This window comes from Ictidomys tridecemlineatus, chromosome 12, assembly GCF_052094955.1.
Source record: "Ictidomys tridecemlineatus isolate mIctTri1 chromosome 12, mIctTri1.hap1, whole genome shotgun sequence".
Lineage (NCBI taxonomy): Eukaryota > Metazoa > Chordata > Mammalia > Rodentia > Sciuridae > Ictidomys > Ictidomys tridecemlineatus.
In genome coordinates this window covers 19822113-19834835 of record NC_135488.1, presented here as the reverse complement: position 1 = coordinate 19834835, position 12723 = coordinate 19822113, and the positions used below count along the sequence as shown (strand labels likewise).

Below are 12723 nucleotides of genomic sequence, written 5' to 3'. Positions count from 1 at the left end.
CCTCCCTTTGTATTTGGCTTTGGAAGAGCTGCCCACGCCCAGGACTCCCCTTCTTGGTACCCTCTTCCTCCTCAGTCAGTTAAGACCTGACTTCGGTCCTCATCACTCACCGAAGCTGCAAAACCAGCATCAGCAAATCAGCATGGCCAGCCATTGCCAGCGGCATCCTGACTCTATCTCGGGTCTCTTCCGGGGGTGGACACTGCTGCCCACTTCCTTCTGAGAACGCTGCCCCTCCTGCGTGTCTCCTCTCTCAATTCTCCTCCGACTACCTCCTTTCTCTTCCTCTCTTTTACTGTGTGCGTTGTGTTCTTACTGCCCCTTAAATATTAGAGACCAGGAATCCCTCTTCAGTCCCTCTCAGTTTTCTTTGTCCCTATAGCTGACATGTGTGACTTATGTCACTATGACCGCCAGGGGTGGTCCTGAGCTGGGTCTACCTGTACAGGAACCCACCAGGGATCCCGGAATTAACCTCAGCTCTGCCATTCTCCAAGGAAACCGACCTGGGCAAAGGCCCCCGATACGACTTATTGTCATTTACAGAAGCTCCCTCCTCAGAGGATCATTATTATCATAATGTCATCATGATCATAACCCCTCCCGGGCTGACCATACCGGAGAGGAGGTGAACAGAATACGCCTGACCTGCGGGCACCGCGGCTGAGCCCCACCTGCTCCGGCGCGCTGAGAGCCTTCCTGGTCTGCGCAGTAGGACACAACCACGACAGGGGACAGTCCATACAGAAGCACTGGGTGGCTCGTCTACACGCGAAGGGGAGTTGTATAGACATGATGAGATGAGAAAACGCAATCGCCAAAAAATACTGGCCAGGCAGTTAGGGAGTCTCCCCAGGTGACTCCCTAGCGGGGACCCGCTGATGCTGGCCCTGGAGAGTATCCCGCCGAAGCCGGGGAAAGATCAAAAGTCAAAATTGGAAGCAGATGCATTAAATTCATGTTCGTTCACACCACCACAATGTTTAACCCGTCATTCGAAAGCATTGACTGTGGGGCAGAATCCATCTCTGTTGAGAATGACTGGGCTGAGCCGCACCTCCCTTGAGGTTTGAGGCTGGCCGGGAAGGAGCAGTGGTGGACCGCTGGCCTAGCCCTGAGAGACCTGCCCGGAGCAGCCCCTCCCAGCCCCGGTAAAGAGAGGCAATACGGAGAGCCCCCATCTGCTCGCCCAGGGCACTCCAGGTCAGCCTCCAGGGACAGACTCCCAGGCTGTGCAACACTCACTTGCAGGCTAGGTGTGATGGCGCCAGTACAGCGAGAGGGACACTGAGCCAGGCTCATGCTGGGGCGGGTCGAGGAAGGGAAACCTGTGGTGCCATCTGAGGGTAGCAGCTTGTTCGTATGGAGCTCAGACTATCCAAGAGGAAGGACTCCTGGTGCCCACCTTCCTGCCCACACATGCCCGCGGTCAGGGGAGCATGTGTGGGCAGGAAACCAAGAGTTGCAGCATCCAGGCTAGACCTGGCCCGCAGGAAACATTCATCCAGCATCAGGAAGCCAAGGATCTATTCTAGGCTGTTTGCAACGCCTGGCTTTGGGCAAGTCACTTCCCTATTCTGAACGTAGGGGTTTTTTCCCTTTCTTTTGCAAATGAAGAAACTGAACCTTGCCATCTCTGAGGCTCCACCTATTTCTTCATTTCCTGAGACCTCAAGCGCATAGTGAGCAGCACTAGTCATTGGGACTGGAAACGCTGCATGTATCCACTTCAGCCACTAGAGGGGGGCGTGCGATCGTTACATGGCTGCGATTGTAATTTATTTCTCTTGATTTAAATGTGGCAGCTAGAGGGCACTCCTACCCTGCACTTGCATCTGACCATGCCGTGCAAAGGTATCCTAGATTTCCCCTTTCTCCTGTCAAAGTCAGAGAAAGTCAATTAATCAAAAACTAAGGAGTAACGAATGCTGACTGCCTACCTCCTATAGAAAGTACTTCAGAACGAATGCTGTAAGTAGAACTAAAATCTCTTGAAACTTTGCATTAGCTAATTATGACTGCAACATTTTCTGATAGGGTTACTTATATGATATTTATTCAAAAATGATTAGAAGCTGACAGAATCTTTTCATCTCAGCATTACTTACTGTTTCAGTCAGCATTTTTTTTTTTTTTTTTTTTTTTGCAGCTGTGACTAAAGGATTCAACCAGATCTACTTTAGAGGAGGAAAAGTTTGAGTGCTCATATTTTCAGAAGTCCTAGGCCATAGAAGATTGGCTCCATTTCTTGGGGCTCAAGGTGAGGCTGAACATCATGGCAGAGTGTGTGGCAGAGGGAAGCAGCTCACATCATGGTGATCAAGAAGCAGAGAAGGATTTCCACTTGCCAGACACACACACACACACACACACACACACACACACAAAACCCTAATTCCCCCCTCCTCCAGCCACACCCACCACTTCAGTTACCACTCAGTTGATCCCTATCAGGGGATGAATTCACTGATGGGGTTAAGACTCTCACAACCCAATCTTTTCTCCTCTGAACTTTCTTGAATTGTGTCACACATGAGCCTTCACACTTACATAAAGGAAAAATTAGTAACCAAGGATCCAAAAGCAGGGCATCCTACTTTGGGTTGGCTCTGGTTTTGGCAACATTACTGGTTTGAAGCCACAGTCTTTCTCTTCTATCAATCAGTCAGTTCTGCCTCTGACACAGAGTCCAGGACAGATCTTCACAAGTCTGATCGTCTCTGTCCTGTTGGCTCTCTTCTCCAAGCTGAGTAGCCACAATTCCTTCAGTGGCTATTTATAGGCTACATCTTGCGTGAAGCCCTGAATTTCATCAATGAGCACAGCTGAGGATCTGCTGAAGGAACAAACGTGTGGACCAGGCATTTGGAAACCCAGTGTGGTGAGGACACAGTAACCCAGAAATACATTTCAGTGAACTTGAAAGCTGAAGACTGCCCAGAGAAATAGCCCCTAAGCTGAGAATCATGAGAAGCAAGGTAGGAAAGCAGTACAGGTGGTACCGCACAGGGGGACACTCGGGGGACCAGAGAGGGATGGGAGAGAGCTGGCCTTGAGTGAACGCTTTCCATGGTCTGACCCTCTGTGAACTCTGCCTTGTCAGGTCCCTCCATCCTGTGAGCTGCTTAGGACAGAGACTGTGTTACTAAAGTTTCTATTTCCTCCCTTCAACCGCCCTAAACACCTCCCCAGTACATGGAGCACAGTTAACCATAATAGATTTTTGCTGATGAGTGAACCCCTGAGCAGGATAACACTTGTGCAATGTGATGAGCACTGGGTAAAGAAGCTCAGCCCACAGTTGAAGTTCGTTTCTAACCAAGAGCCAAGACTGGTGACCTCTTCCATCCTCGAGGTGCTTATACATACAGATGTTGTTTTTATGCATTGTGACATCATTGAAGCCCTTGGCTCATGATGCAATTTTTCGTTTTTCTCTTCTTCCATTCCAAGTAATGAATGCCTTTGCCCCGAGGAAAGGAACACGAGCCGTACATCCTCAAGCCTCCCAGACCCCCAGCTCCTCTCTCGCTGGCATTAGCCACAGTTTGTGGTTTCAGGAGCAGCTGCTTTGGTTGAGTGTGTTGTTCATGGTGTGAAGAGGTGGACGACTGGCCATGAGGACTCTGCCTTCGTGAGCGGGATGAAGTGCCCTCACCCAAGGGCCTGACAGGTAGAGCTTCGCCCTCTGCTTCCCACCTTCTGTCATAGGAGGACACAGAACTCTGGAGTCTGCAGAGTTCAAGGCTGTCTTGGAAACGCAGATGGGACTGTCCCCAGACACCAAGCCTGCCGATCTTGGACTTCCCAGGCTCCAAGACCATAAGAAAGGAATCCTTCTTCTTTACAAAGTCATTAGCGTGTGGCTGTCCGCCATAGCAGCACACATGTGCTGAGACAGCATCCTCTGGAGAACTCGGAGCCCTCCCCAGCGCAGGCTGCGCTTCCTCCTACAGGCAGCAGGGGGCAGGCATGCCCCACCAGAGTTCCAACTTCCTGAAGGGACTGCCCAGCTGTGGGTTCTGAGCGCACAGGGTGCCCCCAGCCCTGAGTTCAGCAGAGACAGAGGGCTCAGAAGGGAAGAGACAAGTAGGAGAGAGAGGAGGGTGGTCAGCGCTCACCCTGGTTCCTTTATCAGGGCTGTAAGAGAGACAGAAAGGGCCTGAGACTTATGGGCCTGAGTGTTCTGCTCCTGAGCTCAGCATGGTCAAGGCCACACCCCCCAGGACCACTCTGTTCAGCTGCCCAGGAGAAGGGGTAGGGGGTGGGCGTGGAAACAATACAGAAAGTGTCTGCAGAGTTATTTCTTATTTGATCACAGGGCTAAGTTCTGCCATGATCATCCAGTACGGATCCTCCCAGAACTTACCACCCAGGGAACTAGGCTAATTGGAAGTATCCGACATTGGATATAAAAAAATTTAAATGTACCAGCATAAATAAGGAGAATCAGGCCCGTATTTTAACTACCACAAGCTTGTGTGAGCCAACAGTTGGCTGGTGGTGAGCAGAATTCCTAAACTCATGCCCCTGACGTCCCTGGTCACTGCAGTTCTGAGTGGCACACTATGGACCATGGGTCTCCACATAGAGTGTTTTTCTTGCTATGGAGAGGCCAGCGAGGGTCGCTGCAAGTGCTTAACCAAGAGAAGCCTAAGCTGAGACAGCCAGCTGGGGGCCGTTGGAGAAGGTGCACAGACATACCTAACATGGTGGTGGAGAACAGTTCAGAGGAGAACTGACTGGTCCTGTGGTTTGAATGTGTCCCCAGATCCACCTGTGGGAAACTTAATCCCTACTGCAGCCACATTGGGAGGCAGGGCCTCTGTGGCATCCAGGTCATGTGTCTTTGTGAATGAATTCATGCCCTGTGCAAAAGGCTTGTGGGAGTGGGTTCACCTGCCCACTGTTCTGTGAAGACACAGCATCAGGACGCCACCTTGGAAGCAAATAGGGGGCCCTTACCTGACTCGGAACCTGTGGCCCCTTGACCTTGAACTCCCAGCCTTCAGAACTGTGAGAACATAAATTTCTCCTTTATAAATCACCCAGCCTGTGGTATTCTGTTATAGCAGCACAAAGCAGACTAAGACACTGGGGAAACAATTTTGTTCAAGACAATGACAAATTCCTTTATAAATAGGGCTGCCCATTCACTGAGCAAAGGTCCCCATTGACATGGGACATTGAGTAGCATGAACATAAACTCTGAGGAATGACCACAGGTCACCACTGCAGTAAGCCCCAACTTACACACTAGGTGAAAGGAAGATGCCTTTGCCATGAATTTCTGGTATTTTTTTATTTCCTTTATTCAATCAAGAGCCTGATTCTGTTTTAATACCTGGAGGAAGTATACATTAGCAGGGGGAAAAATGACGTTTGTTGCCAAAATGATCACCTGAAAAGAAAGGAGAGCTTGCAGGATCTACAGAAAAGGTGAAGAAGAGGATTACTCACCAAGTGTTTTAAGGGAGGAAGCTGGTGGGGGACGGAGACACCTTCTTTACCAGAAAGCGGCAAGACTGCAGAATTCCCCTCCCCAGCGCTGACAAAATTAGAGAGCCAACATTTAAAACCAATAAAAACTTGACTCACAGCAATCAAAAAGGGAAAGGGACATAAATACACAAAAACGTCAAGAAACTGGGGACTCCAAGTGGAACAAACAGAGGGGCAGCGGTGCTGGGCGACCACCGGCTGGCAGACCCCCCTCCACGCCCACCCCAAGTCTGGAGGATTTTCCCTAGGGCACCGGACGTGGGCAGAGCAAATGGGCCCTGCAGGCCTCCCTGGGGTCCTCTCCTGGCTGATGCCTGGTGGAAAGGGACACTAGGGATGAGTGGGAACAGATCGGAGAGGCTTTGGGGTGGACCTTCTCTGCCAGAGTCAGAGCCACACCTGGATTTAGGAAGGTGCGCCAAAGCCCGGGTGCCTCAGCTCACACCTGGCAGCCTGGAACCTGCACTCAGACCCCCCCCCCCCCCGCCCTGCTCCTTCCCCTGGGACTCCCCGGCTCCCTGGGCTACCAGAACAGGGCAGTGCAAGTGGAGTGGGCAGGGGAACCCGGGGTCTCACTAAGAGCCGGAAAGGACAGGAGCCTCAGGACTGGGGGCCTATGAGAGTGTGGGAAGCAGGTGATCCTCCATCGGGCATCCTCATAACCTGATTGGGGCGGGGGCGTGTGAAAGGCGAGGAGCTGCAGTCGGAGGCGGAGCCCGTGTGGTGGTCACTCCTGAGATCTGAGCTGGGCCTGCTTTCTCCGCGCCCCGCAGCCACCACGGAGTGGTCTTCCTTGGTCTTAGGTTTGGGCACAAAGCGGTCTCCTCCATTGTAGATGTTCTGGGGAATTGTCTGTCCGGCAGGAGGACTCGCAGGCCCCGGGTGGGCGCCAGGCAGCCCAAGGCCAGGCCAGCTCAGCCATCAGCTGCCTGTTTCTCTGGGATCACAAAATGCCTGGTCTTCATCACGTGGCTCAACAGATGCACTGGTGTGTTGGGGCAGGGAATCAAGAAGTCCAAATGTAAACAGAAAAGTCTATTTACTTTTAGCTTTTGGGACTACTAGCAAAAAGCTAAAAGTAAATAGATCAGTGGAGCAGAGGAAAGGGAAGAGGAGGGAGGGGAGGGGAGGGGAAGGGAGAAGAGGAGAGAGGAGGGGGAGGAGGGAGGGGAAGCGGAGGGGGGAGGTGGAGCGGAGGGGGGAGGGGGACAGGAGGGGGGAGGGGGACAGGAGGGGGGAGCGGGGAGAGGATGGGGGAGAGGGGAGAAGCAGGGACTGAGTTATAGCAAACTACCTTCTGAGCTTTTATAGTTACGTCAAAATGAACCTTAATGTGATGTGTAACTAAAAAGAACCAATAAAAAGGGGAAATAGTTTAATTTCATCTTCTTTTTTTTTTTTTTTTTTGGTACCTCGGATTGAACTCAGGGACACCCAACCACTAAGCCACATCCACAGCCCTTTTTATAGTTTATTTTGAGACAAGGTCTGGCTGAGTAGCTTAGGCCTAAGTTTCTGAGGCTGGATTTGAACTTGCTGTTCTCCTGCCTCAGCCTGCTGAGGGGCTGGGAATACAGGCGACTGCCACCACACCCAGCTCATATTCCAATCTTTTATATTTACTGTACTCTATGTAAATACAATATTCTATGTATTGAAAAAAAATCCAAGACATCACCCATTTAATGACACAACATCCAGAAGCAACATCCAAAAGACAAATACATTCAATTGCATTAATGAAAAACAAAATAAAAAATTTTTCATGGCAAACAAACAAAAATGACTACAATCAATCAAAAAATGAGAAAGTGGGAAAGTGTATTTGCAACCTATATTACAGAAAAGGACTACTGTCCCTAATATACAAATAACTCTTAGAAATTTAGGAGGAAACAGGCCAAGTAGCCATTGAGTAAATTTAAAAGATATATGCACAGAAAGTTCATAGGAAAATAACTGAAAAAAAACTTTGAATTGAGAAAAATTTTTCAATAGGGCTCAAAATGAGACAAGTAAAAATAAAAACTAAACCATAATGGCATCACTTTCCTCCAAGTTCACTGGTGTATTCTGTTGGGAATCTGTTTGAAAACAACACTGCTTGCACAATTCTGGAAGTGATATAGAAGCTTCTGCAGAGGAAGTTTGGCGACAACTAAAATGTTGCATATGCACTTTTTATTCTCCCTCTACTCTCTCTCTCCCTCCCTCCCTATAGTGAGCACATAGATTTCATATGGTTGGTTTATTTTAATCAATACTTCATTTTGTCTGTAATTCCAGCAAATCAGGAGGCTGAGGCTGAGGCAATGTGAGATCAGCCTCAGCCACTTAGCAAGGCCCTAAGCAACTTAGCAAGACCCTGTCATAAAATAAAAACCCAAAGTTCCAGAAATGTAGCTCAGTAGTTAAGCGCCCCTGGGTTCAATCTCTGCTACACAGAAAAACATTTTACATAGGTCTTTTCTGATGTTCCTTCTGTCTGCTGTGGTAAGACCCTATGTCCTTTCAACTCAAGTCTTTACTCTTTGATAACTTTCAGCTTTCTGGCATGAAAGTTGTCTGGGCATTGTCCTGTGTACTTCCTGCCCCAGTCCTGGAACCATCCCTTTAAGGAATCTCGGCTCCTCTCCTGGAGATGATTGCTCAGGGTGCCTGGGTTCCGGCACAGGCATGGCTGTTGGGTTGTATTGCTTCTGTTTTCAGCAGAAAGAGGAAAACACTCAGGTTCATTGAACAGCAATAAAAGCAACCAGTTCACCAACTGCTTAATATGAAAAACAACAGTGTAAAGGAAAAAATAAGCATTTATCCTGATTTTTCTGTATGAAGCATCTGAACAAATCTTCCAAAGTGTTGAGGACACTGCTACAAGAATGAACAAAGTAGGAAAATCACGGTTTTCAAGACCAGACAAGAGCATTCTCCAGCAGCAAAGTTGAAGCATTTAATTATCATCCATCACCACCTGAATGTCTTTGCTGATCTTAGCGTCACTATAGTTGGGACATCAGCCTTTAGGCACCTCTGTAATAACAAGACACGAAGCAATATGACCCTGCCTTTGACACATCCTTACCCTGAACATTCAACATGCAGATACGAAGCCTGAACAACTAACTGCCCTAACAAGCAACGTAGAAAATGGAGAAAGAAGATAAATGCCACTACAAAGAATCAAACAGGTAGCTATAGACAACCAGAGTAGCTAGGCAACTAACGTTTCTGCAAAAGGTCATCAGCGTCAGCGTGGGGCTCAGGGGAAGAAGGGGCACCCTAGAGACTCAACAGTCTTGCCAGCCAAGCACAAGGTGTTAACCCCACAAACCAGCTAGAAACGATAACTCCAACACAGCCAGGGACATTCAGTTAGGATCCAGGTGATAAGTGATACCAAGGAATTCATGTTAATTTGTTAAGTAAAATAATCAGGGTCACATTATGACTTTTGTGGTCACAGGGAATTTTTGTCTTTTTGAACTCCTTCCTACATAAAAATGTCCTTCCTCCATAAAAATGGTGTTCAAAGTATATTTTATGATCTCATTGGCACAAATATTAATATAACACCAGTGTAGATTCAATGTCATATTTTTGGTATTATTTATTTTTCTGACTTTGAAAGAAATAAAAACATTTCTTTTCTGGGCTCCTGTCGGTCCTGTGGGTCAAGGCAGAGTGCTCCAGGGGCGAATCATCCCTGATGATAATGCCACAAACAACTGAAGGAATGCCTTCAGAACCAGCTTAGGTGCTAAGGTAAATGAATAAGAACTTAGTTCACAGAGACAGGAGCTCAAAGATAAGCACATAAAACAGAATATGCAAATATGCCATTCTAAGGGGGGAACTTGAGAGCCCACGTAATCAATGTAGAAATTAGAAACAGCAAGGAAGAGAATGGTCATCACTAAAAAAAATGCTGGCAGCATTAACACATGGGTGACGATCACATTGAACTCAGAAAACAAGGACTAAGGCTAAGGAATCAGTCTAAATAGCCTCAGTGCTATTGCTGATCCACAATGAAGTGGCGCTCCCATGGGTCAGAGCTGTGCTCTTCTGCATGAGCCATGCATGGCCTATGTCTCCCTAAAAAGAGCAAAGGGCAGCCCGGGAGGGATGCCGTTTCCCAGTTACTGTCAGACCACTAGCTGGTAGTGTACAGCCCTGGAGAGTCTTAATCTCCAATTAGTATAAGCCAATGGTGATCACTGTATATCTGGGTCCACGAAGGAAACAGACCTCAGGGGAATCTCAAGACAGGAGGCACTGCTATTTGGGAATTATGTGTATAGAGTGGGAGCTGGCAATGCAGCACCTGGTGCCTAACTAGTACGGTAGCATTTCCATAGGGCGGACAACCAGGTAGTGCTTGGCCCAGGCACATGCCTTCCCATACAAAATCCCCATCCAAGCCTCTTTCCTAATTTCTATCCCTTACCCAGCCTCTGTAGAAAGAGGTAAAAAGGCAGAATTCTCATCCAACAGATAAAATTACCATCTCTATGAGAGCATAACTGTACATGTGTGATAAAGAGACTTGGGAGCAAGTTCTCTGGTTCCTGCTAGAGTGGGGTGAAAGGTGCCAAGCATACCTTACTTCTCTGATCAACGATAAAATTGAACAAGATGCTAAAGCAACTCTTCTTCAGGCACCGGACAGCAGACAATAGAGGAATGTGATCCTAGAAATAAAGAAAAAAAAAAACACTCAATGTAAGTCTTCCATCCACCCCATGTTCCTGCTTAGGGTCGTTTTCCAAAAAGCAGCTCTAGGAGTTCAGCCCAGGGCATAGTGCTCTGTTTGAAAGGAGAAAGCAGATATGACAGATGGAACTGACCGAGAAATATCCCCAGAAAACTGCATTTTAATTCACTTTGAATCTTGGCCAAATTCTAAAATCCTGGCAGAGAATAGCTACCGGGGATGGGGACAGCATTGTGAGCTGGCCAGAGATCCCAGAGATCACATATATTGGGAGGGTTTGATATTCTGACCATTTAGAAGGAAGAGATCTTGCTAATCATCCTGGGCATTTAATTTAGATTCCCCCCAAAAAGGCCATGATTTTAAGAGTAAGGTTTTCTCTAACTAGAGACTAAGAAAAATTCCAGACCTGCCCTGAAGTCTACAATGAGATCCAGTCTACACGCCAGTAAATTAATAAAGCCCACAATGAGATCCAGTCTACACACCAGTAAATTAATAAAGCCCACTACTCTCTAAAAGAAGACAACGAAATCTGGACTCCCCTGACGAGTGCTCTGGCTTGAGTAGGTGTCCACTCCAAAGGCCCACGAGTTGAGGCTTGGTCCTCTGGGCCCACTGTTGGAAGCAGCACTGTGTGGGCATGGTCACAACTGGGCCACCCTCTTTCAGAGCATGGGGCCCTAGGCCAGCAGCCACTGGACAGGAAGCCGGAGAGTAGCCAGCAGGAGGGGAGTGGCAGTGGCACCAGGGTCCCAGGCTCTGGTCTCCCTGCTCCCACACCTCGAGGTCTGGAGAGTGTGCCTTTGATGACACAAGGCCAGACTTCCCAACAGTCTGGATTCTCAAGTGGCTTATTTAATTTGCACAATCATTCTTAGCAGTTACAGCTACACGAACTTGTAGATAACATTAAGAAAAAAATGTTTTTTCTATGTGGTGACTGCCTTTTTAAATGATGATAATTGCCTTTTTAAAACAAGTTAATATTCTCATAATACTCTTTCTCTTTTGTTGGTTGGTCAAGCCAGACTATTTCAGTCATGCTTTTAAATAAAGAATCAAATCTTGGTTTCCATTCTTGGGCTCATATTTCTTTCTGTTTCCATTTTTTTTACTCTTTTTTTTTTACTGGTACAATTATTATTATTTTTTTGCAAGGGCTGACTGATTTGTTGATTTTCTAACCATTTTAATTACTTCGTTAGGTGTTCCATGTAGGACTGTATTTTTCTTTTTCTTTATTAAAGCTACCTATTTTAGCCTTTCCTGCATGCTCTCTGGTTGCTAGTTTTATTTCTGGTCTATCGATCATCCCTGGAGAGTTTGATGCCTTGTTCCTTTAATTTGTGATGATGAAGTTATTTAACAACGCATTTTCTTTGTTTGGCGGTTCATTTGTGTGTGTGTGGCAGAACTTGATACTGTACTCTGACCACATTGCAAAAGTCGTGGAAACCACCAAAAGCAATGCCCAGCTTCCACCTCCAGGAGCTCTTGGTAGGACTCCCAGTGAGAGGCAGAGAGTCCTCAGCCCATCCACATGAGACCCTGGGGTGTAACTCAAGAAGGCGTCCTGTGTTTACTGCAGAACTCTTCACCACAGCCAAGATGTGGAATCAACCTAGGCGCTCACTGGCAGATGGACAGGTCAGGAAAGCATGTTGTACATACACAATATTAGCCACAAAAAGAAAGTCCTCTCATTTGCAGCAGAGTGGACAAACTGGAGGACATTAGGTGACGTAAGTAAAGTATGCAATACACATACCGCACATCTCCTTCACATATGGAAGCTGAAACATTGGTCTTGGAGAAGAGAAGAGTGGGAGAGTGGTCACCAGAGCCTGGGTGAGAAGGGGATGGAGACAGGGGGCTGATGGCCACGGGGTTCTTCTGGAATACGCACGGGTAGGAGGAATAATTCCAGTGTTTGCAGCACAGTGGGGTAACTATGGTTGGCAACAACAAACCGAATATTTCAAAACAGCTAGTGACCCAGGAATCACACTGTTATGTATTTTCCCAAGCGAACAAAAATATACTCTCATAAAACTTTGTGTGTGTATTTTAGTCATAGATTTTTTGCAGTAGAAAAAAAAAATGGAAATAACCTAAGTGACCATAAACTAGTAAATGGATAAATTAATATGGTCTATACACTCAGTGGAATACTACTTGCCAATAAGAGAGGACAAACTACAGGTGAATATAACATCAAAAAATCGCAAAAGCATGTTAATTGACAAAAGAGTTTACATTGTAAGTTAACATTTGTATGAAAATCTAGCAGTTCAATTAGTGGTTGCCTGAGGTCAAGAACGAGGAAAGGGAACTGAACCTACATTGTAAAAATGTTACGTGATGATGAAGATATTTTATATAATTTTTTCCTACAAATCCTTCCTATGTGTATTTTAAAACATCAAGTCATATACTTTCAATGTATGAATTTTACTACTCCAATTCAAATATACTATAATGAAATTCAGAGTATGTGGTCAAGC

General features: G+C 46.9%; 1 long non-coding RNA gene across 4 annotated transcripts in view; it reads right to left on the bottom strand.

The window, feature by feature from the left end:
* LOC144369099 (uncharacterized) overlaps nucleotides 1-12723 on the bottom strand; it is a 62052-nt gene that overhangs the window by 37667 nt on the left and 11662 nt on the right. For 3 of the 4 annotated variants that reach the window (XR_013428552.1, XR_013428551.1, XR_013428553.1), the window contains exon 2: nucleotides 10104-10193. This is a non-coding gene — a long non-coding RNA (uncharacterized LOC144369099). Of the gene's footprint in view, nucleotides 1-5460; nucleotides 5914-10103; nucleotides 10194-12723 lie in introns of those variants that run through there. The other variant, XR_013428554.1, reaches the window with a different exon arrangement.